This window comes from Pleurodeles waltl, chromosome 4_2 (genome assembly GCF_031143425.1).
Source record: "Pleurodeles waltl isolate 20211129_DDA chromosome 4_2, aPleWal1.hap1.20221129, whole genome shotgun sequence".
NCBI classification, from domain to species: domain Eukaryota; kingdom Metazoa; phylum Chordata; class Amphibia; order Caudata; family Salamandridae; genus Pleurodeles; species Pleurodeles waltl.
The window spans coordinates 1,011,738,005-1,011,762,451 of NC_090443.1; the positions used below are offsets into that span (position 1 = coordinate 1,011,738,005).

Genomic DNA, 24,447 nt, shown 5'->3' on the forward strand with positions numbered 1-24,447 from the left:
AATAATGAGCTAGCAGCTGCTCATCAACTTTATGAAGTTGGTAGGAATCTATGATCCTGGATTTATGTTGAGCATTGAATAGCAAAAATGATATTCAACATGTCAAACCATACAATGCAGTTGGTTAAGTGTTAAGTCGACTCAAAAGGCATAGCACAGATAAAACAGCAAGGAGTTTAACAACTCCATATAAGAAGGTTTTGCAATTCCCTTAATGTAATATCTTATTCATCAAGCAGTGGAAACTTCAAGAGTGCATCTTCTTAAACATAACACACTGCCTGAACAGGAACTTCAAACCTGGACACTCATATTAAAAGTCTGCTGTGCCACTCACTGAACTATCCAGTGTCTACTAACTTTCATCTTTAATTCATCTTAAAACAATGTGGAAGGATACCAACCGACACTATATTTATGAATATGATTGCATATATTGACAAGCATTATGTAGCGTTTGATAGTGAACTGATATTTCAAACTTTTGAAACCTCAGCATTAAATGTCATCTATTTTAAGTCCTGAAATATGTACTATCTCATTTTCTGCTGACTTAGAATTCATGCTTCTTCAGTGACAGTATACAATTGAGAAAGGGCCGAAACTCCTACTATCTAGTAAATTATATTTTCATCAGTACACCTGACAATTTCCTCTTGCATATTGATTATACAATGTTTTCTATTCAAGCACTCTTTGTTTAAAACAGGCCTTCTTTCAAAGGCTATTTTGGTAAATGATTTTGGGTGAAGCTGAAGCTGCATTGTTTATTGCTATTTCAATTCGTTATGAAAGAAATTGAGCAATAATATTGACTCTGGTGGGATTCGAACCCACAGCCTTTGAATGCCTTTTTTAACATTTTCCTAGAAGTCCAATGCGCTATCCATTGCGCCACAGAGCCAACCTGCACCAAGAAACTTTTCAGAAATTCTGAAATAAAATAATGAGCAAGCAACTGATGATCAACTTTACAAAGTTGATAGGATACTATAATCATGGTTACATGTTGAGCATTGCATGGGGAAAAAGATATTCAACATGCCAAACTACATGATACAGTTGGATAAGTCTACTCAAAAGGCCTCTGACGGATAAAATCTTGACAATTTAAAAAACTCCATTTAAGAAGGTTTTGCAATTCTGTCAATGTAATATCTTGTTCATCATGCAATAGAAACTAAAAGAGTACTTCTTCTTAAACATAGCACCCCGCCTGCACAGGGACGTGAACCCTGGACCCTCAGATTAAAAGTCTGATGCTCTACCGACTGAGCTATCCAGGCTCTGCTTACTCTTATCTTCAAATCACATTAAAACAATTTGGAAGGATACCAACCTTACATTTACTGACAATCATTTATTATTATCATTACATATATTGATAATCAATATGTAGAGTTTTATCATGAATTGATATTTCAAGCTTTTGACATCTCAGCATTATATTTTATCTCTTTAAGTCCTGAAATTTGTACCATCTCATTTTCTGCTGATTCGGAATTCATGCTTCTTCATTGACAATACACAATTAAGAAAGGACCAAAAACTCTTACTGCCTAATACATTATATTTTACTCAGTCTACCTGTCAATTTCCTCTTATATGTAGATTATACAATATTTTCTATTCAAGTGGTGTCGGTTGAAAAAAGGGCTTCTTTCAAAGGCCATTTTGGTGAATGATTTCAGAGCAAGAAGAAGCTGCATTATTTATTGCAATTTCAATTCATTATAAAAGAAATGTAGGACAACATTGCCTCTGGTGGGATTCAAAACCACAACTTTTGAATGCCTTCTTTACATTACTCTTGAAAGCCAAAGCACTATCCATTGTGCCACAGAGCCAATCTTTTTAGGAGGTCGGACAGAAATGATCAAATAAAATAATGAGCTAGCAGCTGCTCATCAACTTTATGAAGTTGGTAGGAATCTATGATCCTGGATTTATGTTGAGCATTGAATAGCAAAAATGATATTCAACATGTCAAACCATACAATGCAGTTGGTTAAGTGTTAAGTCGACTCAAAAGGCATAGCACAGATAAAACAGCAAGGAGTTTAACAACTCCATATAAGAAGGTTTTGCAATTCCCTTAATGTAATATCTTATTCATCAAGCAGTGGAAACTTCAAGAGTGCATCTTCTTAAACATAACACACTGCTTGAACAGGAACTTCAAACCTGGACACTCATATTAAAAGTCTGCTGTGCCACTCACTGAACTATCCAGTGTCTATTAACTTTCATCTTCAATTCATCTTAAAACAATGTGGAAGGATACCAACCGACACTATATTTATGAATATGATTGCATATATTGACAAGCATTATGTAGCGTTTGATAGTGAACTGATATTTCAAACTTTTGAAACCTCAGCATTAAATGTCATCTATTTTAAGTCCTGAAATATGTACTATCTCATTTTCTGCTGACTTAGAATTCATGCTTCTTCAGTGACAGTATACAATTGAGAAAGGGCCGAAACTCCTACTATCTAGTAAATTATATTTTCATCAGTACACCTGACAATTTCCTCTTGCATATTGATTATACAATGTTTTCTATTCAAGCACTCTTTGTTTAAAACAGGCCTTCTTTCAAAGGCTATTTTGGTAAATGATTTTGGGTGAAGCTGAAGCTGCATTGTTTATTGCTATTTCAATTCGTTATGAAAGAAATTGAGCAATAATATTGACTCTGGTGGGATTCGAACCCACAGCCTTTGAATGCCTTTTTTAACATTTTCCTAGAAGTCCAATGCGCTATCCATTGCGCCACAGAGCCAACCTGCACCAAGAAACTTTTCAGAAATTCTGAAATAAAATAATGAGCAAGCAACTGATGATCAACTTTACAAAGTTGATAGGATACTATAATCATGGTTACATGTTGAGCATTGCATGGGGAAAAAGATATTCAACATGCCAAACTACATGATACAGTTGGATAAGTCTACTCAAAAGGCCTCTGACGGATAAAATCTTGACAATTTAAAAAACTCCATTTAAGAAGGTTTTGCAATTCTGTCAATGTAATATCTTGTTCATCATGCAATAGAAACTAAAAGAGTACTTCTTCTTAAACATAGCACCCCGCCTGCACAGGGACGTGAACCCTGGACCCTCAGATTAAAAGTCTGATGCTCTACCGACTGAGCTATCCAGGCTCTGCTTACTCTAATCTTCAAATCACATTAAAACAATTTGGAAGGATACCAACCTTACATTTACTGACAATCATTTATTATTATCATTACATATATTGATAATCAATATGTAGAGTTTTATCATGAATTGATATTTCAAGCTTTTGACATCTCAGCATTATATTTTATCTCTTTAAGTCCTGAAATTTGTACCATCTCATTTTCTGCTGATTCGGAATTCATGCTTCTTCATTGACAATACACAATTAAGAAAGGACCAAAAACTCTTACTGCCTAATACATTATATTTTACTCAGTCTACCTGTCAATTTCCTCTTATATGTAGATTATACAATATTTTCTATTCAAGTGGTGTCGGTTGAAAAAAGGGCTTCTTTCAAAGGCCATTTTGGTGAATGATTTCAGAGCAAGAAGAAGCTGCATTATTTATTGCAATTTCAATTCATTATAAAAGAAATGTAGGACAACATTGCCTCTGGTGGGATTCAAAACCACAACTTTTGAATGCCTTCTTTACATTACTCTTGAAAGCCAAAGCACTATCCATTGTGCCACAGAGCCAATCTTTTTAGGAGGTCGGACAGAAATGATCAAATAAAATAATGAGCTAGCAGCTGCTCATCAACTTTATGAAGTTGTTAGGAATCTATGATCCTGGATTTATGTTGAGCATTGAATAGCAAAAATGATATTCAACATGTCAAACCATACAATGCAGTTGGTTAAGTGTTAAGTCGACTCAAAAGGCATAGCACAGATAAAACAGCAAGGAGTTTAACAACTCCATATAAGAAGGTTTTGCAATTCCCTTAATGTAATATCTTATTCATCAAGCAGTGGAAACTTCAAGAGTGCATCTTCTTAAACATAACACACTGCCTGAACAGGAACTTCAAACCTGGACACTCATATTAAAAGTCTGCTGTGCCACTCACTGAACTATCCAGTGTCTACTAACTTTCATCTTCAATTCATCTTAAAACAATGTGGAAGGATTCCAACCGACACTATATTTATGAATATGATTGCATATATTGACAAGCATTATGTAGCGTTTGATAGTGAACTGATATTTCAAACTTTTGAAACCTCAGCATTAAATGTCATCTATTTTAAGTCCTGAAATATGTACTATCTCATTTTCTGCTGACTTAGAATTCATGCTTCTTCAGTGACAGTATACAATTGAGAAAGGGCCGAAACTCCTACTATCTAGTAAATTATATTTTCATCAGTACACCTGACAATTTCCTCTTGCATATTGATTATACAATGTTTTCTATTCAAGCACTCTTTGTTTAAAACAGGCCTTCTTTCAAAGGCTATTTTGGTAAATGATTTTGGGTGAAGCTGAAGCTGCATTGTTTATTGCTATTTCAATTCGTTATGAAAGAAATTGAGCAATAATATTGACTCTGGTGGGATTCGAACCCACAGCCTTTGAATGCCTTTTTTAACATTTTCCTAGAAGTCCAATGCGCTATCCATTGCGCCACAGAGCCAACCTGCACCAAGAAACTTTTCAGAAATTCTGAAATAAAATAATGAGCAAGCAACTGATGATCAACTTTACAAAGTTGATAGGATACTATAATCATGGTTACATGTTGAGCATTGCATGGGGAAAAAGATATTCAACATGCCAAACTACATGATACAGTTGGATAAGTCTACTCAAAAGGCCTCTGACGGATAAAATCTTGACAATTTAAAAAACTCCATTTAAGAAGGTTTTGCAATTCTGTCAATGTAATATCTTGTTCATCATGCAATAGAAACTAAAAGAGTACTTCTTCTTAAACATAGCACCCCGCCTGCACAGGGACGTGAACCCTGGACCCTCAGATTAAAAGTCTGATGCTCTACCGACTGAGCTATCCAGGCTCTGCTTACTCTTATCTTCAAATCACATTAAAACAATTTGGAAGGATACCAACCTTACATTTACTGACAATCATTTATTATTATCATTACATATATTGATAATCAATATGTAGAGTTTTATCATGAATTGATATTTCAAGCTTTTGACATCTCAGCATTATATTTTATCTCTTTAAGTCCTGAAATTTGTACCATCTCATTTTCTGCTGATTCGGAATTCATGCTTCTTCATTGACAATACACAATTAAGAAAGGACCAAAAACTCTTACTGCCTAATACATTATATTTTACTCAGTCTACCTGTCAATTTCCTCTTATATGTAGATTATACAATATTTTCTATTCAAGTGGTGTCGGTTGAAAAAAGGGCTTCTTTCAAAGGCCATTTTGGTGAATGATTTCAGAGCAAGAAGAAGCTGCATTATTTATTGCAATTTCAATTCATTATAAAAGAAATGTAGGACAACATTGCCTCTGGTGGGATTCAAAACCACAACTTTTGAATGCCTTCTTTACATTACTCTTGAAAGCCAAAGCACTATCCATTGTGCCACAGAGCCAATCTTTTTAGGAGGTCGGACAGAAATGATCAAATAAAATAATGAGCTAGCAGCTGCTCATCAACTTTATGAAGTTGGTAGGAATCTATGATCCTGGATTTATGTTGAGCATTGAATAGCAAAAATGATATTCAACATGTCAAACCATACAATGCAGTTGGTTAAGTGTTAAGTCGACTCAAAAGGCATAGCACAGATAAAACAGCAAGGAGTTTAACAACTCCATATAAGAAGGTTTTGCAATTCCCTTAATGTAATATCTTATTCATCAAGCAGTGGAAACTTCAAGAGTGCATCTTCTTAAACATAACACACTGCCTGAACAGGAACTTCAAACCTGGACACTCATATTAAAAGTCTGCTGTGCCACTCACTGAACTATCCAGTGTCTACTAACTTTCATCTTTAATTCATCTTAAAACAATGTGGAAGGATACCAACCGACACTATATTTATGAATATGATTGCATATATTGACAAGCATTATGTAGCGTTTGATAGTGAACTGATATTTCAAACTTTTGAAACCTCAGCATTAAATGTCATCTATTTTAAGTCCTGAAATATGTACTATCTCATTTTCTGCTGACTTAGAATTCATGCTTCTTCAGTGACAGTATACAATTGAGAAAGGGCCGAAACTCCTACTATCTAGTAAATTATATTTTCATCAGTACACCTGACAATTTCCTCTTGCATATTGATTATACAATGTTTTCTATTCAAGCACTCTTTGTTTAAAACAGGCCTTCTTTCAAAGGCTATTTTGGTAAATGATTTTGGGTGAAGCTGAAGCTGCATTGTTTATTGCTATTTCAATTCGTTATGAAAGAAATTGAGCAATAATATTGACTCTGGTGGGATTCGAACCCACAGCCTTTGAATGCCTTTTTTAACATTTTCCTAGAAGTCCAATGCGCTATCCATTGCGCCACAGAGCCAACCTGCACCAAGAAACTTTTCAGAAATTCTGAAATAAAATAATGAGCAAGCAACTGATGATCAACTTTACAAAGTTGATAGGATACTATAATCATGGTTACATGTTGAGCATTGCATGGGGAAAAAGATATTCAACATGCCAAACTACATGATACAGTTGGATAAGTCTACTCAAAAGGCCTCTGACGGATAAAATCTTGACAATTTAAAAAACTCCATTTAAGAAGGTTTTGCAATTCTGTCAATGTAATATCTTGTTCATCATGCAATAGAAACTAAAAGAGTACTTCTTCTTAAACATAGCACCCCGCCTGCACAGGGACGTGAACCCTGGACCCTCAGATTAAAAGTCTGATGCTCTACCGACTGAGCTATCCAGGCTCTGCTTACTCTTATCTTCAAATCACATTAAAACAATTTGGAAGGATACCAACCTTACATTTACTGACAATCATTTATTATTATCATTACATATATTGATAATCAATATGTAGAGTTTTATCATGAATTGATATTTCAAGCTTTTGACATCTCAGCATTATATTTTATCTCTTTAAGTCCTGAAATTTGTACCATCTCATTTTCTGCTGATTCGGAATTCATGCTTCTTCATTGACAATACACAATTAAGAAAGGACCAAAAACTCTTACTGCCTAATACATTATATTTTACTCAGTCTACCTGTCAATTTCCTCTTATATGTAGATTATACAATATTTTCTATTCAAGTGGTGTCGGTTGAAAAAAGGGCTTCTTTCAAAGGCCATTTTGGTGAATGATTTCAGAGCAAGAAGAAGCTGCATTATTTATTGCAATTTCAATTCATTATAAAAGAAATGTAGGACAACATTGCCTCTGGTGGGATTCAAAACCACAACTTTTGAATGCCTTCTTTACATTACTCTTGAAAGCCAAAGCACTATCCATTGTGCCACAGAGCCAATCTTTTTAGGAGGTCGGACAGAAATGATCAAATAAAATAATGAGCTAGCAGCTGCTCATCAACTTTATGAAGTTGGTAGGAATCTATGATCCTGGATTTATGTTGAGCATTGAATAGCAAAAATGATATTCAACATGTCAAACCATACAATGCAGTTGGTTAAGTGTTAAGTCGACTCAAAAGGCATAGCACAGATAAAACAGCAAGGAGTTTAACAACTCCATATAAGAAGGTTTTGCAATTCCCTTAATGTAATATCTTATTCATCAAGCAGTGGAAACTTCAAGAGTGCATCTTCTTAAACATAACACACTGCTTGAACAGGAACTTCAAACCTGGACACTCATATTAAAAGTCTGCTGTGCCACTCACTGAACTATCCAGTGTCTATTAACTTTCATCTTCAATTCATCTTAAAACAATGTGGAAGGATACCAACCGACACTATATTTATGAATATGATTGCATATATTGACAAGCATTATGTAGCGTTTGATAGTGAACTGATATTTCAAACTTTTGAAACCTCAGCATTAAATGTCATCTATTTTAAGTCCTGAAATATGTACTATCTCATTTTCTGCTGACTTAGAATTCATGCTTCTTCAGTGACAGTATACAATTGAGAAAGGGCCGAAACTCCTACTATCTAGTAAATTATATTTTCATCAGTACACCTGACAATTTCCTCTTGCATATTGATTATACAATGTTTTCTATTCAAGCACTCTTTGTTTAAAACAGGCCTTCTTTCAAAGGCTATTTTGGTAAATGATTTTGGGTGAAGCTGAAGCTGCATTGTTTATTGCTATTTCAATTCGTTATGAAAGAAATTGAGCAATAATATTGACTCTGGTGGGATTCGAACCCACAGCCTTTGAATGCCTTTTTTAACATTTTCCTAGAAGTCCAATGCGCTATCCATTGCGCCACAGAGCCAACCTGCACCAAGAAACTTTTCAGAAATTCTGAAATAAAATAATGAGCAAGCAACTGATGATCAACTTTACAAAGTTGATAGGATACTATAATCATGGTTACATGTTGAGCATTGCATGGGGAAAAAGATATTCAACATGCCAAACTACATGATACAGTTGGATAAGTCTACTCAAAAGGCCTCTGACGGATAAAATCTTGACAATTTAAAAAACTCCATTTAAGAAGGTTTTGCAATTCTGTCAATGTAATATCTTGTTCATCATGCAATAGAAACTAAAAGAGTACTTCTTCTTAAACATAGCACCCCGCCTGCACAGGGACGTGAACCCTGGACCCTCAGATTAAAAGTCTGATGCTCTACCGACTGAGCTATCCAGGCTCTGCTTACTCTAATCTTCAAATCACATTAAAACAATTTGGAAGGATACCAACCTTACATTTACTGACAATCATTTATTATTATCATTACATATATTGATAATCAATATGTAGAGTTTTATCATGAATTGATATTTCAAGCTTTTGACATCTCAGCATTATATTTTATCTCTTTAAGTCCTGAAATTTGTACCATCTCATTTTCTGCTGATTCGGAATTCATGCTTCTTCATTGACAATACACAATTAAGAAAGGACCAAAAACTCTTACTGCCTAATACATTATATTTTACTCAGTCTACCTGTCAATTTCCTCTTATATGTAGATTATACAATATTTTCTATTCAAGTGGTGTCGGTTGAAAAAAGGGCTTCTTTCAAAGGCCATTTTGGTGAATGATTTCAGAGCAAGAAGAAGCTGCATTATTTATTGCAATTTCAATTCATTATAAAAGAAATGTAGGACAACATTGCCTCTGGTGGGATTCAAAACCACAACTTTTGAATGCCTTCTTTACATTACTCTTGAAAGCCAAAGCACTATCCATTGTGCCACAGAGCCAATCTTTTTAGGAGGTCGGACAGAAATGATCAAATAAAATAATGAGCTAGCAGCTGCTCATCAACTTTATGAAGTTGTTAGGAATCTATGATCCTGGATTTATGTTGAGCATTGAATAGCAAAAATGATATTCAACATGTCAAACCATACAATGCAGTTGGTTAAGTGTTAAGTCGACTCAAAAGGCATAGCACAGATAAAACAGCAAGGAGTTTAACAACTCCATATAAGAAGGTTTTGCAATTCCCTTAATGTAATATCTTATTCATCAAGCAGTGGAAACTTCAAGAGTGCATCTTCTTAAACATAACACACTGCCTGAACAGGAACTTCAAACCTGGACACTCATATTAAAAGTCTGCTGTGCCACTCACTGAACTATCCAGTGTCTACTAACTTTCATCTTCAATTCATCTTAAAACAATGTGGAAGGATTCCAACCGACACTATATTTATGAATATGATTGCATATATTGACAAGCATTATGTAGCGTTTGATAGTGAACTGATATTTCAAACTTTTGAAACCTCAGCATTAAATGTCATCTATTTTAAGTCCTGAAATATGTACTATCTCATTTTCTGCTGACTTAGAATTCATGCTTCTTCAGTGACAGTATACAATTGAGAAAGGGCCGAAACTCCTACTATCTAGTAAATTATATTTTCATCAGTACACCTGACAATTTCCTCTTGCATATTGATTATACAATGTTTTCTATTCAAGCACTCTTTGTTTAAAACAGGCCTTCTTTCAAAGGCTATTTTGGTAAATGATTTTGGGTGAAGCTGAAGCTGCATTGTTTATTGCTATTTCAATTCGTTATGAAAGAAATTGAGCAATAATATTGACTCTGGTGGGATTCGAACCCACAGCCTTTGAATGCCTTTTTTAACATTTTCCTAGAAGTCCAATGCGCTATCCATTGCGCCACAGAGCCAACCTGCACCAAGAAACTTTTCAGAAATTCTGAAATAAAATAATGAGCAAGCAACTGATGATCAACTTTACAAAGTTGATAGGATACTATAATCATGGTTACATGTTGAGCATTGCATGGGGAAAAAGATATTCAACATGCCAAACTACATGATACAGTTGGATAAGTCTACTCAAAAGGCCTCTGACGGATAAAATCTTGACAATTTAAAAAACTCCATTTAAGAAGGTTTTGCAATTCTGTCAATGTAATATCTTGTTCATCATGCAATAGAAACTAAAAGAGTACTTCTTCTTAAACATAGCACCCCGCCTGCACAGGGACGTGAACCCTGGACCCTCAGATTAAAAGTCTGATGCTCTACCGACTGAGCTATCCAGGCTCTGCTTACTCTTATCTTCAAATCACATTAAAACAATTTGGAAGGATACCAACCTTACATTTACTGACAATCATTTATTATTATCATTACATATATTGATAATCAATATGTAGAGTTTTATCATGAATTGATATTTCAAGCTTTTGACATCTCAGCATTATATTTTATCTCTTTAAGTCCTGAAATTTGTACCATCTCATTTTCTGCTGATTCGGAATTCATGCTTCTTCATTGACAATACACAATTAAGAAAGGACCAAAAACTCTTACTGCCTAATACATTATATTTTACTCAGTCTACCTGTCAATTTCCTCTTATATGTAGATTATACAATATTTTCTATTCAAGTGGTGTCGGTTGAAAAAAGGGCTTCTTTCAAAGGCCATTTTGGTGAATGATTTCAGAGCAAGAAGAAGCTGCATTATTTATTGCAATTTCAATTCATTATAAAAGAAATGTAGGACAACATTGCCTCTGGTGGGATTCAAAACCACAACTTTTGAATGCCTTCTTTACATTACTCTTGAAAGCCAAAGCACTATCCATTGTGCCACAGAGCCAATCTTTTTAGGAGGTCGGACAGAAATGATCAAATAAAATAATGAGCTAGCAGCTGCTCATCAACTTTATGAAGTTGGTAGGAATCTATGATCCTGGATTTATGTTGAGCATTGAATAGCAAAAATGATATTCAACATGTCAAACCATACAATGCAGTTGGTTAAGTGTTAAGTCGACTCAAAAGGCATAGCACAGATAAAACAGCAAGGAGTTTAACAACTCCATATAAGAAGGTTTTGCAATTCCCTTAATGTAATATCTTATTCATCAAGCAGTGGAAACTTCAAGAGTGCATCTTCTTAAACATAACACACTGCCTGAACAGGAACTTCAAACCTGGACACTCATATTAAAAGTCTGCTGTGCCACTCACTGAACTATCCAGTGTCTACTAACTTTCATCTTCAATTCATCTTAAAACAATGTGGAAGGATACCAACCGACACTATATTTATGAATATGATTGCATATATTGACAAGCATTATGTAGCGTTTGATAGTGAACTGATATTTCAAACTTTTGAAACCTCAGCATTAAATGTCATCTATTTTAAGTCCTGAAATATGTACTATCTCATTTTCTGCTGACTTAGAATTCATGCTTCTTCAGTGACAGTATACAATTGAGAAAGGGCCGAAACTCCTACTATCTAGTAAATTATATTTTCATCAGTACACCTGACAATTTCCTCTTGCATATTGATTATACAATGTTTTCTATTCAAGCACTCTTTGTTTAAAACAGGCCTTCTTTCAAAGGCTATTTTGGTAAATGATTTTGGGTGAAGCTGAAGCTGCATTGTTTATTGCTATTTCAATTCGTTATGAAAGAAATTGAGCAATAATATTGACTCTGGTGGGATTCGAACCCACAGCCTTTGAATGCCTTTTTTAACATTTTCCTAGAAGTCCAATGCGCTATCCATTGCGCCACAGAGCCAACCTGCACCAAAAAACTTTTCAGAAATTCTGAAATAAAATAATGAGCAAGCAACTGATGATCAACTTTACAAAGTTGATAGGATACTATAATCATGGTTACATGTTGAGCATTGCATGGGGAAAAAGATATTCAACATGCCAAACTACATGATACAGTTGGATAAGTCTACTCAAAAGGCCTCTGACGGATAAAATCTTGACAATTTAAAAAACTCCATTTAAGAAGGTTTTGCAATTCTGTCAATGTAATATCTTGTTCATCATGCAATAGAAACTAAAAGAGTACTTCTTCTTAAACATAGCACCCCGCCTGCACAGGGACGTGAACCCTGGACCCTCAGATTAAAAGTCTGATGCTCTACCGACTGAGCTATCCAGGCTCTGCTTACTCTAATCTTCAAATCACATTAAAACAATTTGGAAGGATACCAACCTTACATTTACTGACAATCATTTATTATTATCATTACATATATTGATAATCAATATGTAGAGTTTTATCATGAATTGATATTTCAAGCTTTTGACATCTCAGCATTATATTTTATCTCTTTAAGTCCTGAAATTTGTACCATCTCATTTTCTGCTGATTCGGAATTCATGCTTCTTCATTGACAATACACAATTAAGAAAGGACCAAAAACTCTTACTGCCTAATACATTATATTTTACTCAGTCTACCTGTCAATTTCCTCTTATATGTAGATTATACAATATTTTCTATTCAAGTGGTGTCGGTTGAAAAAAGGGCTTCTTTCAAAGGCCATTTTGGTGAATGATTTCAGAGCAAGAAGAAGCTGCATTATTTATTGCAATTTCAATTCATTATAAAAGAAATGTAGGACAACATTGCCTCTGGTGGGATTCAAAACCACAACTTTTGAATGCCTTCTTTACATTACTCTTGAAAGCCAAAGCACTATCCATTGTGCCACAGAGCCAATCTTTTTAGGAGGTCGGACAGAAATGATCAAATAAAATAATGAGCTAGCAGCTGCTCATCAACTTTATGAAGTTGTTAGGAATCTATGATCCTGGATTTATGTTGAGCATTGAATAGCAAAAATGATATTCAACATGTCAAACCATACAATGCAGTTGGTTAAGTGTTAAGTCGACTCAAAAGGCATAGCACAGATAAAACAGCAAGGAGTTTAACAACTCCATATAAGAAGGTTTTGCAATTCCCTTAATGTAATATCTTATTCATCAAGCAGTGGAAACTTCAAGAGTGCATCTTCTTAAACATAACACACTGCCTGAACAGGAACTTCAAACCTGGACACTCATATTAAAAGTCTGCTGTGCCACTCACTGAACTATCCAGTGTCTACTAACTTTCATCTTCAATTCATCTTAAAACAATGTGGAAGGATTCCAACCGACACTATATTTATGAATATGATTGCATATATTGACAAGCATTATGTAGCGTTTGATAGTGAACTGATATTTCAAACTTTTGAAACCTCAGCATTAAATGTCATCTATTTTAAGTCCTGAAATATGTACTATCTCATTTTCTGCTGACTTAGAATTCATGCTTCTTCAGTGACAGTATACAATTGAGAAAGGGCCGAAACTCCTACTATCTAGTAAATTATATTTTCATCAGTACACCTGACAATTTCCTCTTGCATATTGATTATACAATGTTTTCTATTCAAGCACTCTTTGTTTAAAACAGGCCTTCTTTCAAAGGCTATTTTGGTAAATGATTTTGGGTGAAGCTGAAGCTGCATTGTTTATTGCTATTTCAATTCGTTATGAAAGAAATTGAGCAATAATATTGACTCTGGTGGGATTCGAACCCACAGCCTTTGAATGCCTTTTTTAACATTTTCCTAGAAGTCCAATGCGCTATCCATTGCGCCACAGAGCCAACCTGCACCAAGAAACTTTTCAGAAATTCTGAAATAAAATAATGAGCAAGCAACTGATGATCAACTTTACAAAGTTGATAGGATACTATAATCATGGTTACATGTTGAGCATTGCATGGGGAAAAAGATATTCAACATGCCAAACTACATGATACAGTTGGATAAGTCTACTCAAAAGGCCTCTGACGGATAAAATCTTGACAATTTAAAAAACTCCATTTAAGAAGGTTTTGCAATTCTGTCAATGTAATATCTTGTTCATCATGCAATAGAAACTAAAAGAGTACTTCTTCTTAAACATAGCACCCCGCCTGCACAGGGACGTGAACCCTGGACCCTCAGATTAAAAGTCTGATGCTCTACCGACTGAGCTATCCAGGCTCTGCTTACTCTAATCTTCAAATCACATTAAAACAATTTGGAAGGATACCAACCTTACATTTACTGACAATCATTTATTATTATCATTACATATATTGATAATCAATATGTAGAGTTTTATCATGAATTGATATTTCAAGCTTTTGACATCTCAGCATTATATTTTATCTCTTTAAGTCCTGAAATTTGTACCATCTCATTTTCTGCTGATTCGGAATTCATGCTTCTTCATTGACAATACACAATTAAGAAAGGACCAAAAACTCTTACTGCCTAATACATTATATTTTACTCAGTCTACCTGTCAATTTCCTCTTATATGTAGATTATACAATATTTTCTATTCAAGTGGTGTCGGTTGAAAAAAGGGCTTCTTTCAAAGGCCATTTTGGTGAATGATTTCAGAGCAAGAAGAAGCTGCATTATTTATTGCAATTTCAATTCATTATAAAAGAAATGTAGGACAACATTGCCTCTGGTGGGATTCAAAACCACAACTTTTGAATGCCTTCTTTACATTACTCTTGAAAGCCAAAGCACTATCCATTGTGCCACAGAGCCAATCTTTTTAGGAGGTCGGACAGAAATGATCAAATAAAATAATGAGCTAGCAGCTGCTCATCAACTTTATGAAGTTGTTAGGAATCTATGATCCTGGATTTATGTTGAGCATTGAATAGCAAAAATGATATTCAACATGTCAAACCATACAATGCAGTTGGTTAAGTGTTAAGTCGACTCAAAAGGCATAGCACAGATAAAACAGCAAGGAGTTTAACAACTCCATATAAGAAGGTTTTGCAATTCCCTTAATGTAATATCTTATTCATCAAGCAGTGGAAACTTCAAGAGTGCATCTTCTTAAACATAACACACTGCCTGAACAGGAACTTCAAACCTGGACACTCATATTAAAAGTCTGCTGTGCCACTCACTGAACTATCCAGTGTCTACTAACTTTCATCTTCAATTCATCTTAAAACAATGTGGAAGGATTCCAACCGACACTATATTTATGAATATGATTGCATATATTGACAAGCATTATGTAGCGTTTGATAGTGAACTGATATTTCAAACTTTTGAAACCTCAGCATTAAATGTCATCTATTTTAAGTCCTGAAATATGTACTATCTCATTTTCTGCTGACTTAGAATTCATGCTTCTTCAGTGACAGTATACAATTGAGAAAGGGCCGAAACTCCTACTATCTAGTAAATTATATTTTCATCAGTACACCTGACAATTTCCTCTTGCATATTGATTATACAATGTTTTCTATTCAAGCACTCTTTGTTTAAAACAGGCCTTCTTTCAAAGGCTATTTTGGTAAATGATTTTGGGTGAAGCTGAAGCTGCATTGTTTATTGCTATTTCAATTCGTTATGAAAGAAATTGAGCAATAATATTGACTCTGGTGGGATTCGAACCCACAGCCTTTGAATGCCTTTTTTAACATTTTCCTAGAAGTCCAATGCGCTATCCATTGCGCCACAGAGCCAACCTGCACCAAGAAACTTTTCAGAAATTCTGAAATAAAATAATGAGCAAGCAACTGATGATCAACTTTACAAAGTTGATAGGATACTATAATCATGGTTACATGTTGAGCATTGCATGGGGAAAAAGATATTCAACATGCCAAACTACATGATACAGTTGGATAAGTCTACTCAAAAGGCCTCTGACGGATAAAATCTTGACAATTTAAAAAACTCCATTTAAGAAGGTTTTGCAATTCTGTCAATGTAATATCTTGTTCATCATGCAATAGAAACTAAAAGAGTACTTCTTCTTAAACATAGCACCCCGCCTGCACAGGGACGTGAACCCTGGACCCTCAGATTAAAAGTCTGATGCTCTACCGACTGAGCTATCCAGGCTCTGCTTACTCTTATCTTCAAATCACATTAAAACAATTTGGAAGGATACCAACCTTACATTTACTGACAATCATTTATTATTATCATTACATATATTGATAATCAATATGTAGAGTTTTATCATGAATTGATATTTCAAGCTTTTGACATCTCAGCATTATATTTTATCTCTTTAAGTCCTGAAATTTGTACCATCTCATTTTCTGCTGATTCGGAATTCATGCTTCTTCATTGACAATACACAATTAAGAAAGGACCAAAAACTCTTACTGCCTAATACATTATATTTTACTCAGTCTACCTGTCAATTTCCTCTTATATGTAGATTATACAATATTTTCTATTCAAGTGGTGTCGGTTGAAAAAAGGGCTTCTTTCAAAGGCCATTTTGGTGAATGATTTCAGAGCAAGAAGAAGCTGCATTATTTATTGCAATTTCAATTCATTATAAAAGAAATGTAGGACAACATTGCCTCTGGTGGGATTCAAAACCACAACTTTTGAATGCCTTCTTTACATTACTCTTGAAAGCCAAAGCACTATCCATTGTGCCACAGAGCCAATCTTTTTAGGAGGTCGGACAGAAATGATCAAATAAAATAATGAGCTAGCAGCTGCTCATCAACTTTATGAAGTTGGTAGGAATCTATGATCCTGGATTTATGTTGAGCATTGAATAGCAAAAATGATATTCAACATGTCAAACCATACAATGCAGTTGGTTAAGTGTTAAGTCGACTCAAAAGGCATAGCACAGATAAAACAGCAAGGAGTTTAACAACTCCATATAAGAAGGTTTTGCAATTCCCTTAATGTAATATCTTATTCATCAAGCAGTGGAAACTTCAAGAGTGCATCTTCTTAAACATAACACACTGCTTGAACAGGAACTTCAAACCTGGACACTCATATTAAAAGTCTGCTGTGCCACTCACTGAACTATCCAGTGTCTATTAACTTTCATCTTCAATTCATCTTAAAACAATGTGGAAGGATACCAACCGACACTATATTTATGAATATGATTGCATATATTGACAAGCATTATGTAGCGTTTGATAGTGAACTGATATTTCAAACTTTTGAAACCTCAGCATTAAATGTCATCTATTTTAAGTCCTGAAATATGTACTATCTCATTTTCTGCTGACTTAGAATTCATGCTTCTTCAGTGACAGTATACAATTGAGAAAGGGCCGAAACTCCTACTATCTAGTAAATTATATTTTCATCAGTACACCTGACAATTTCCTCTTGCATATTGATTATACAATGTTTTCTATTCAAGCACTCTTTGTTTAAAACAGGCCTTCTTTCAAAGGCTATTTTGGTAAATGATTTTGGGTGAAGCTGAAGCTGCATTGTTTATTGCTATTTCAATTCGTTATGAAAGAAATTGAGCAATAATATTGACTCTGGTGGGATTCGAACCCACAGCCTTTGAATGCCTTTTTTAACATTTTCCTAGAAGTCCAATGCGCTATCCATTGCGCCACAGAGCCAACCTGCACCAAGAAACTTTTCAGAAATTCTGAAATAAAATAATGAGCAAGCAACTGATGATCAACTTTACAAAGTTGATAGGATACTATAATCATGGTTACATGTTGAGCATTGCATGGGGAAAAAGATATTCAACATGCCAAACTACATGATACAGTTGGATAAGTCTACTCAAAAGGCCTCTGACGGATAAAATCTTGACAATTTAAAAAACTCCATTTAAGAAGGTTTTGCAATTCTGTCAATGTAATATCTTGTTCATCATGCAATAGAAACTAAAAGAGTACTTCTTCTTAAACATAGCACCCCGCCTGCACAGGGACGTGAACCCTGGACCCTCAGATTAAAAGTCTGATGCTCTACCGACTGAGCTATCCAGGCTCTGCTTACTCTAATCTTCAAATCACATTAAAACAATTTGGAAGGATACCAACCTTACATTTACTGACAATCATTTATTATTATCATTACATATATTGATAATCAATATGTAGAGTTTTATCATGAATTGATATTTCAAGCTTTTGACATCTCAGCATTATATTTTATCTCTTTAAGTCCTGAAATTTGTACCATCTCATTTTCTGCTGATTCGGAATTCATGCTTCTTCATTGACAATACACAATTAAGAAAGGACCAAAAACTCTTACTGCCTAATACATTATATTTTACTCAGTCTACCTGTCAATTTCCTCTTATATGTAGATTATACAATATTTTCTATTCAAGTGGTGTCGGTTGAAAAAAGGGCTTCTTTCAAAGGCCATTTTGGTGAATGATTTCAGAGCAAGAAGAAGCTGCATTATTTATTGCAATTTCAATTCATTATAAAAGAAATGTAGGACAACATTGCCTCTGGTGGGATTCAAAACCACAACTTTTGAATGCCTTCTTTACATTACTCTTGAAAGCCAAAGCACTATCCATTGTGCCACAGAGCCAATCTTTTTAGGAGGTCGGACAGAAATGATCAAATAAAATAATGAGCTAGCAGCTGCTCATCAACTTTATGAAGTTGTTAGGAATCTATGATCCTGGATTTATGTTGAGCATTGAATAGCAAAAATGATATTCAACATGTCAAACCATACAATGCAGTTGGTTAAGTGTTAAGTCGACTCAAAAGGCATAGCACAGATAAAACAGCAAGGAGTTTAACAACTCCATATAAGAAGGTTTTGCAATTCCCTTAATGTAATATCTTATTCATCAAGCAGTGGAAACTTCAAGAGTGCATCTTCTTAAACATAACACACTGCCTGAACAGGAACTTCAAACCTGGACACTCATATTAAAAGTCTGCTGTGCCACTCACTGAACTATCCAGTGTCTACTAACTTTCATCTTCAATTCATCTTAAAACAATGTGGAAGGATTCCAACCGACACTATATTTATGAATATGATTGCATATATTGACAAGCATTATGTAGCGTTTGATAGTGAACTGATATTTCAAACTTTTGAAACCTCAGCATTAAATGTCATCTATTTTAAGTCCTGAAATATGTACTATCTCATTTTCTGCTGACTTAGAATTCATGCTTCTTCAGTGACAGTATACAATTGAGAAAGGGCCGAAACTCCTACTATCTAGTAAATTATATTTTCATCAGTACACCTGACAATTTCCTCTTGCATATTGATTATACAATGTTTTCTATTCAAGCACTCTTTGTTTAAAACAGGCCTTCTTTCAAAGGCTATTTTGGTAAATGATTTTGGGTGAAGCTGAAGCTGCATTGTTTATTGCTATTTCAATTCGTTATGAAAGAAATTGAGCAATAATATTGACTCTGGTGGGATTCGAACCCACAGCCTTTGAATGCCTTTTTTAACATTTTCCTAGAAGTCCAATGCGCTATCCATTGCGCCACAGAGCCAACCTGCACCAAGAAACTTTTCAGAAATTCTGAAATAAAATAATGAGCAAGCAACTGATGATCAACTTTACAAAGTTGATAGGATACTATAATCATGGTTACATGTTGAGCATTGCATGGGGAAAAAGATATTCAACATGCCAAACTACATGATACAGTTGGATAAGTCTACTCAAAAGGCCTCTGACGGATAAAATCTTGACAATTTAAAAAACTCCATTTAAGAAGGTTTTGCAATTCTGTCAATGTAATATCTTGTTCATCATGCAATAGAAACTAAAAGAGTACTTCTTCTTAAACATAGCACCCCGCCTGCACAGGGACGTGAACCCTGGACCCTCAGATTAAAAGTCTGATGCTCTACCGACTGAGCTATCCAGGCTCTGCTTACTCTAATCTTCAAATCACATTAAAACAATTTGGAAGGATACCAACCTTACATTTACTGACAATCATTTATTATTATCATTACATATATTGATAATCAATATGTAGAGTTTTATCATGAATTGATATTTCAAGCTTTTGACATCTCAGCATTATATTTTATCTCTTTAAGTCCTGAAATTTGTACCATCTCATTTTCTGCTGATTCGGAATTCATGCTTCTTCATTGACAATACACAATTAAGAAAGGACCAAAAACTCTTACTGCCTAATACATTATATTTTACTCAGTCTACCTGTCAATTTCCTCTTATATGTAGATTATACAATATTTTCTATTCAAGTGGTGTCGGTTGAAAAAAGGGCTTCTTTCAAAGGCCATTTTGGTGAATGATTTCAGAGCAAGAAGAAGCTGCATTATTTATTGCAATTTCAATTCATTATAAAAGAAATGTAGGACAACATTGCCTCTGGTGGGATTCAAAACCACAACTTTTGAATGCCTTCTTTACATTACTCTTGAAAGCCAAAGCACTATCCATTGTGCCACAGAGCCAATCTTTTTAGGAGGTCGGACAGAAATGATCAAATAAAATAATGAGCTAGCAGCTGCTCATCAACTTTATGAAGTTGTTAGGAATCTATGATCCTGGATTTATGTTGAGCATTGAATAGCAAAAATGATATTCAACATGTCAAACCATACAATGCAGTTGGTTAAGTGTTAAGTCGACTCAAAAGGCATAGCACAGATAAAACAGCAAGGAGTTTAACAACTCCATATAAGAAGGTTTTGCAATTCCCTTAATGTAATATCTTATTCATCAAGCAGTGGAAACTTCAAGAGTGCATCTTCTTAAACATAACACACTGCCTGAACAGGAACTTCAAACCTGGACACTCATATTAAAAGTCTGCTGTGCCACTCACTGAACTATCCAGTGTCTACTAACTTTCATCTTCAATTCATCTTAAAACAATGTGGAAGGATTCCAACCGACACTATATTTATGAATATGATTGCATATATTGACAAGCATTATGTAGCGTTTGATAGTGAACTGATATTTCAAACTTTTGAAACCTCAGCATTAAATGTCATCTATTTTAAGTCCTGAAATATGTACTATCTCATTTTCTGCTGACTTAGAATTCATGCTTCTTCAGTGACAGTATACAATTGAGAAAGGGCCGAAACTCCTACTATCTAGTAAATTATATTTTCATCAGTACACCTGACAATTTCCTCTTGCATATTGATTATACAATGTTTTCTATTCAAGCACTCTTTGTTTAAAACAGGCCTTCTTTCAAAGGCTATTTTGGTAAATGATTTTGGGTGAAGCTGAAGCTGCATTGTTTATTGCTATTTCAATTCGTTATGAAAGAAATTGAGCAATAATATTGACTCTGGTGGGATTCGAACCCACAGCCTTTGAATGCCTTTTTTAACATTTTCCTAGAAGTCCAATGCGCTATCCATTGCGCCACAGAGCCAACCTGCACCAAGAAACTTTTCAGAAATTCTGAAATAAAATAATGAGCAAGCAACTGATGATCAACTTTACAAAGTTGATAGGATACTATAATCATGGTTACATGTTGAGCATTGCATGGGGAAAAAGATATTCAACATGCCAAACTACATGATACAGTTGGATAAGTCTACTCAAAAGGCCTCTGACGGATAAAATCTTGACAATTTAAAAAACTCCATTTAAGAAGGTTTTGCAATTCTGTCAATGTAATATCTTGTTCATCATGCAATAGAAACTAAAAGAGTACTTCTTCTTAAACATAGCACCCCGCCTGCACAGGGACGTGAACCCTGGACCCTCAGATTAAAAGTCTGATGCTCTACCGACTGAGCTATCCAGGCTCTGCTTACTCTTATCTTCAAATCACATTAAAACAATTTGGAAGGATACCAACCTTACATTTACTGACAATCATTTATTATTATCATTACATATATTGATAATCAATATGTAGAGTTTTATCATGAATTGATATTTCAAGCTTTTGACATCTCAGCATTATATTTTATCTCTTTAAGTCCTGAAATTTGTACCATCTCATTTTCTGCTGATTCGGAATTCATGCTTCTTCATTGACAATACACAATTAAGAAAGGACCAAAAACTCTTACTGCCTAATACATTATATTTTACTCAGTCTACCTGTCAATTTCCTCTTATATGTAGATTATACAATATTTTCTATTCAAGTGGTGTCGGTTGAAAAAAGGGCTTCTTTCAAAGGCCATTTTGGTGAATGATTTCAGAGCAAGAAGAAGCTGCATTATTTATTGCAATTTCAATTCATTATAAAAGAAATGTAGGACAACATTGCCTCTGGTGGGATTCAAAACCACAACTTTTGAATGCCTTCTTTACATTACTCTTGAAAGCCAAAGCACTATCCATTGTGCCACAGAGCCAATCTTTTTAGGAGGTCGGACAGAAATGATCAAATAAAATAATGAGCTAGCAGCTGCTCATCAACTTTATGAAGTTGGTAGGAATCTATGATCCTGGATTTATGTTGAGCATTGAATAGCAAAAATGATATTCAACATGTCAAACCATACAATGCAGTTGGTTAAGTGTTAAGTCGACTCAAAAGGCATAGCACAGATAAAACAGCAAGGAGTTTAACAACTCCATATAAGAAGGTTTTGCAATTCCCTTAATGTAATATCTTATTCATCAAGCAGTGGAAACTTCAAGAGTGCATCTTCTTAAACATAACACACTGCCTGAACAGGAACTTCAAACCTGGACACTCATATTAAAAGTCTGCTGTGCCACTCACTGAACTATCCAGTGTCTACTAACTTTCATCTTTAATTCATCTTAAAACAATGTGGAAGGATACCAACCGACACTATATTTATGAATATGATTGCATATATTGACAAGCATTATGTAGCGTTTGATAGTGAACTGATATTTCAAACTTTTGAAACCTCAGCATTAAATGTCATCTATTTTAAGTCCTGAAATATGTACTATCTCATTTTCTGCTGACTTAGAATTCATGCTTCTTCAGTGACAGTATACAATTGAGAAAGGGCCGAAACTCCTACTATCTAGTAAATTATATTTTCATCAGTACACCTGACAATTTCCTCTTGCATATTGATTATACAATGTTTTCTATTCAAGCACTCTTTGTTTAAAACAGGCCTTCTTTCAAAGGCTATTTTGGTAAATGATTTTGGGTGAAGCTGAAGCTGCATTGTTTATTGCTATTTCAATTCGTTATGAAAGAAATTGAGCAATAATATTGACTCTGGTGGGATTCGAACCCACAGCCTTTGAATGCCTTTTTTAACATTTTCCTAGAAGTCCAATGCGCTATCCATTGCGCCACAGAGCCAACCTGCACCAAGAAACTTTTCAGAAATTCTGAAATAAAATAATGAGCAAGCAACTGATGATCAACTTTACAAAGTTGATAGGATACTATAATCATGGTTACATGTTGAGCATTGCATGGGGAAAAAGATATTCAACATGCCAAACTACATGATACAGTTGGATAAGTCTACTCAAAAGGCCTCTGACGGATAAAATCTTGACAATTTAAAAAACTCCATTTAAGAAGGTTTTGCAATTCTGTCAATGTAATATCTTGTTCATCATGCAATAGAAACTAAAAGAGTACTTCTTCTTAAACATAGCACCCCGCCTGCACAGGGACGTGAACCCTGGACCCTCAGATTAAAAGTCTGATGCTCTACCGACTGAGCTATCCAGGCTCTGCTTACTCTTATCTTCAAATCACATTAAAACAATTTGGAAGGATACCAACCTTACATTTACTGACAATCATTTATTATTATCATTACATATATTGATAATCAATATGTAGAGTTTTATCATGAATTGATATTTCAAGCTTTTGACATCTCAGCATTATATTTTATCTCTTTAAGTCCTGAAATTTGTACCATCTCATTTTCTGCTGATTCGGAATTCATGCTTCTTCATTGACAATACACAATTAAGAAAGGACCAAAAACTCTTACTGCCTAATACATTATATTTTACTCAGTCTACCTGTCAATTTCCTCTTATATGTAGATTATACAATATTTTCTATTCAAGTGGTGTCGGTTGAAAAAAGGGCTTCTTTCAAAGGCCATTTTGGTGAATGATTTCAGAGCAAGAAGAAGCTGCATTATTTATTGCAATTTCAATTCATTATAAAAGAAATGTAGGACAACATTGCCTCTGGTGGGATTCAAAACCACAACTTTTGAATGCCTTCTTTACATTACTCTTGAAAGCCAAAGCACTATCCATTGTGCC

The 24,447-nt window shown here is 34.6% G+C and overlaps 26 non-coding genes across 26 annotated transcripts; all 26 read right to left on the minus strand.

Moving 5' to 3' along the window:
• Positions 1–812: 812 nt before the first annotated feature.
• Positions 813–904, minus strand: TRNAR-UCU (transfer RNA arginine (anticodon UCU)). Its single transcript is given in 2 exon segments — positions 813–848; positions 868–904. It is a non-coding gene; the product is annotated as a tRNA-Arg (tRNA).
• A 309-nt stretch (positions 905–1,213) lies between these two features.
• Positions 1,214–1,286, minus strand: TRNAK-UUU (transfer RNA lysine (anticodon UUU)). Its single transcript has one exon. It is a non-coding gene; the product is annotated as a tRNA-Lys (tRNA).
• Positions 1,287–2,696: 1,410 nt separating this feature from the next.
• TRNAR-UCU (transfer RNA arginine (anticodon UCU)) lies at positions 2,697–2,788 on the minus strand. The gene is given in 2 exon segments: positions 2,697–2,732; positions 2,752–2,788. It is a non-coding gene; the product is annotated as a tRNA-Arg (tRNA).
• Positions 2,789–3,097: 309 nt separating this feature from the next.
• Positions 3,098–3,170, minus strand: TRNAK-UUU (transfer RNA lysine (anticodon UUU)). Its single transcript has one exon. It is a non-coding gene; the product is annotated as a tRNA-Lys (tRNA).
• Positions 3,171–4,580: 1,410 nt separating this feature from the next.
• On the minus strand, positions 4,581–4,672 carry TRNAR-UCU (transfer RNA arginine (anticodon UCU)). The gene is given in 2 exon segments: positions 4,581–4,616; positions 4,636–4,672. It is a non-coding gene; the product is annotated as a tRNA-Arg (tRNA).
• Positions 4,673–4,981: 309 nt separating this feature from the next.
• On the minus strand, positions 4,982–5,054 carry TRNAK-UUU (transfer RNA lysine (anticodon UUU)). Its single transcript has one exon. It is a non-coding gene; the product is annotated as a tRNA-Lys (tRNA).
• A 1,410-nt stretch (positions 5,055–6,464) lies between these two features.
• TRNAR-UCU (transfer RNA arginine (anticodon UCU)) lies at positions 6,465–6,556 on the minus strand. The gene is given in 2 exon segments: positions 6,465–6,500; positions 6,520–6,556. It is a non-coding gene; the product is annotated as a tRNA-Arg (tRNA).
• A 309-nt stretch (positions 6,557–6,865) lies between these two features.
• Positions 6,866–6,938, minus strand: TRNAK-UUU (transfer RNA lysine (anticodon UUU)). Its single transcript has one exon. It is a non-coding gene; the product is annotated as a tRNA-Lys (tRNA).
• Positions 6,939–8,348: 1,410 nt separating this feature from the next.
• TRNAR-UCU (transfer RNA arginine (anticodon UCU)) lies at positions 8,349–8,440 on the minus strand. The gene is given in 2 exon segments: positions 8,349–8,384; positions 8,404–8,440. It is a non-coding gene; the product is annotated as a tRNA-Arg (tRNA).
• Positions 8,441–8,749: 309 nt separating this feature from the next.
• On the minus strand, positions 8,750–8,822 carry TRNAK-UUU (transfer RNA lysine (anticodon UUU)). Its single transcript has one exon. It is a non-coding gene; the product is annotated as a tRNA-Lys (tRNA).
• A 1,410-nt stretch (positions 8,823–10,232) lies between these two features.
• TRNAR-UCU (transfer RNA arginine (anticodon UCU)) lies at positions 10,233–10,324 on the minus strand. Its single transcript is given in 2 exon segments — positions 10,233–10,268; positions 10,288–10,324. It is a non-coding gene; the product is annotated as a tRNA-Arg (tRNA).
• A 309-nt stretch (positions 10,325–10,633) lies between these two features.
• On the minus strand, positions 10,634–10,706 carry TRNAK-UUU (transfer RNA lysine (anticodon UUU)). The gene has a single exon. It is a non-coding gene; the product is annotated as a tRNA-Lys (tRNA).
• A 1,410-nt stretch (positions 10,707–12,116) lies between these two features.
• Positions 12,117–12,208, minus strand: TRNAR-UCU (transfer RNA arginine (anticodon UCU)). Its single transcript is given in 2 exon segments — positions 12,117–12,152; positions 12,172–12,208. It is a non-coding gene; the product is annotated as a tRNA-Arg (tRNA).
• Positions 12,209–12,517: 309 nt separating this feature from the next.
• TRNAK-UUU (transfer RNA lysine (anticodon UUU)) lies at positions 12,518–12,590 on the minus strand. The gene has a single exon. It is a non-coding gene; the product is annotated as a tRNA-Lys (tRNA).
• Positions 12,591–14,000: 1,410 nt separating this feature from the next.
• Positions 14,001–14,092, minus strand: TRNAR-UCU (transfer RNA arginine (anticodon UCU)). The gene is given in 2 exon segments: positions 14,001–14,036; positions 14,056–14,092. It is a non-coding gene; the product is annotated as a tRNA-Arg (tRNA).
• A 309-nt stretch (positions 14,093–14,401) lies between these two features.
• On the minus strand, positions 14,402–14,474 carry TRNAK-UUU (transfer RNA lysine (anticodon UUU)). Its single transcript has one exon. It is a non-coding gene; the product is annotated as a tRNA-Lys (tRNA).
• A 1,410-nt stretch (positions 14,475–15,884) lies between these two features.
• On the minus strand, positions 15,885–15,976 carry TRNAR-UCU (transfer RNA arginine (anticodon UCU)). The gene is given in 2 exon segments: positions 15,885–15,920; positions 15,940–15,976. It is a non-coding gene; the product is annotated as a tRNA-Arg (tRNA).
• A 309-nt stretch (positions 15,977–16,285) lies between these two features.
• TRNAK-UUU (transfer RNA lysine (anticodon UUU)) lies at positions 16,286–16,358 on the minus strand. The gene has a single exon. It is a non-coding gene; the product is annotated as a tRNA-Lys (tRNA).
• Positions 16,359–17,768: 1,410 nt separating this feature from the next.
• TRNAR-UCU (transfer RNA arginine (anticodon UCU)) lies at positions 17,769–17,860 on the minus strand. The gene is given in 2 exon segments: positions 17,769–17,804; positions 17,824–17,860. It is a non-coding gene; the product is annotated as a tRNA-Arg (tRNA).
• Positions 17,861–18,169: 309 nt separating this feature from the next.
• TRNAK-UUU (transfer RNA lysine (anticodon UUU)) lies at positions 18,170–18,242 on the minus strand. Its single transcript has one exon. It is a non-coding gene; the product is annotated as a tRNA-Lys (tRNA).
• Positions 18,243–19,652: 1,410 nt separating this feature from the next.
• TRNAR-UCU (transfer RNA arginine (anticodon UCU)) lies at positions 19,653–19,744 on the minus strand. Its single transcript is given in 2 exon segments — positions 19,653–19,688; positions 19,708–19,744. It is a non-coding gene; the product is annotated as a tRNA-Arg (tRNA).
• A 309-nt stretch (positions 19,745–20,053) lies between these two features.
• On the minus strand, positions 20,054–20,126 carry TRNAK-UUU (transfer RNA lysine (anticodon UUU)). Its single transcript has one exon. It is a non-coding gene; the product is annotated as a tRNA-Lys (tRNA).
• Positions 20,127–21,536: 1,410 nt separating this feature from the next.
• On the minus strand, positions 21,537–21,628 carry TRNAR-UCU (transfer RNA arginine (anticodon UCU)). The gene is given in 2 exon segments: positions 21,537–21,572; positions 21,592–21,628. It is a non-coding gene; the product is annotated as a tRNA-Arg (tRNA).
• A 309-nt stretch (positions 21,629–21,937) lies between these two features.
• TRNAK-UUU (transfer RNA lysine (anticodon UUU)) lies at positions 21,938–22,010 on the minus strand. Its single transcript has one exon. It is a non-coding gene; the product is annotated as a tRNA-Lys (tRNA).
• A 1,410-nt stretch (positions 22,011–23,420) lies between these two features.
• Positions 23,421–23,512, minus strand: TRNAR-UCU (transfer RNA arginine (anticodon UCU)). The gene is given in 2 exon segments: positions 23,421–23,456; positions 23,476–23,512. It is a non-coding gene; the product is annotated as a tRNA-Arg (tRNA).
• Positions 23,513–23,821: 309 nt separating this feature from the next.
• TRNAK-UUU (transfer RNA lysine (anticodon UUU)) lies at positions 23,822–23,894 on the minus strand. The gene has a single exon. It is a non-coding gene; the product is annotated as a tRNA-Lys (tRNA).
• Positions 23,895–24,447: the final 553 nt, after the last annotated feature.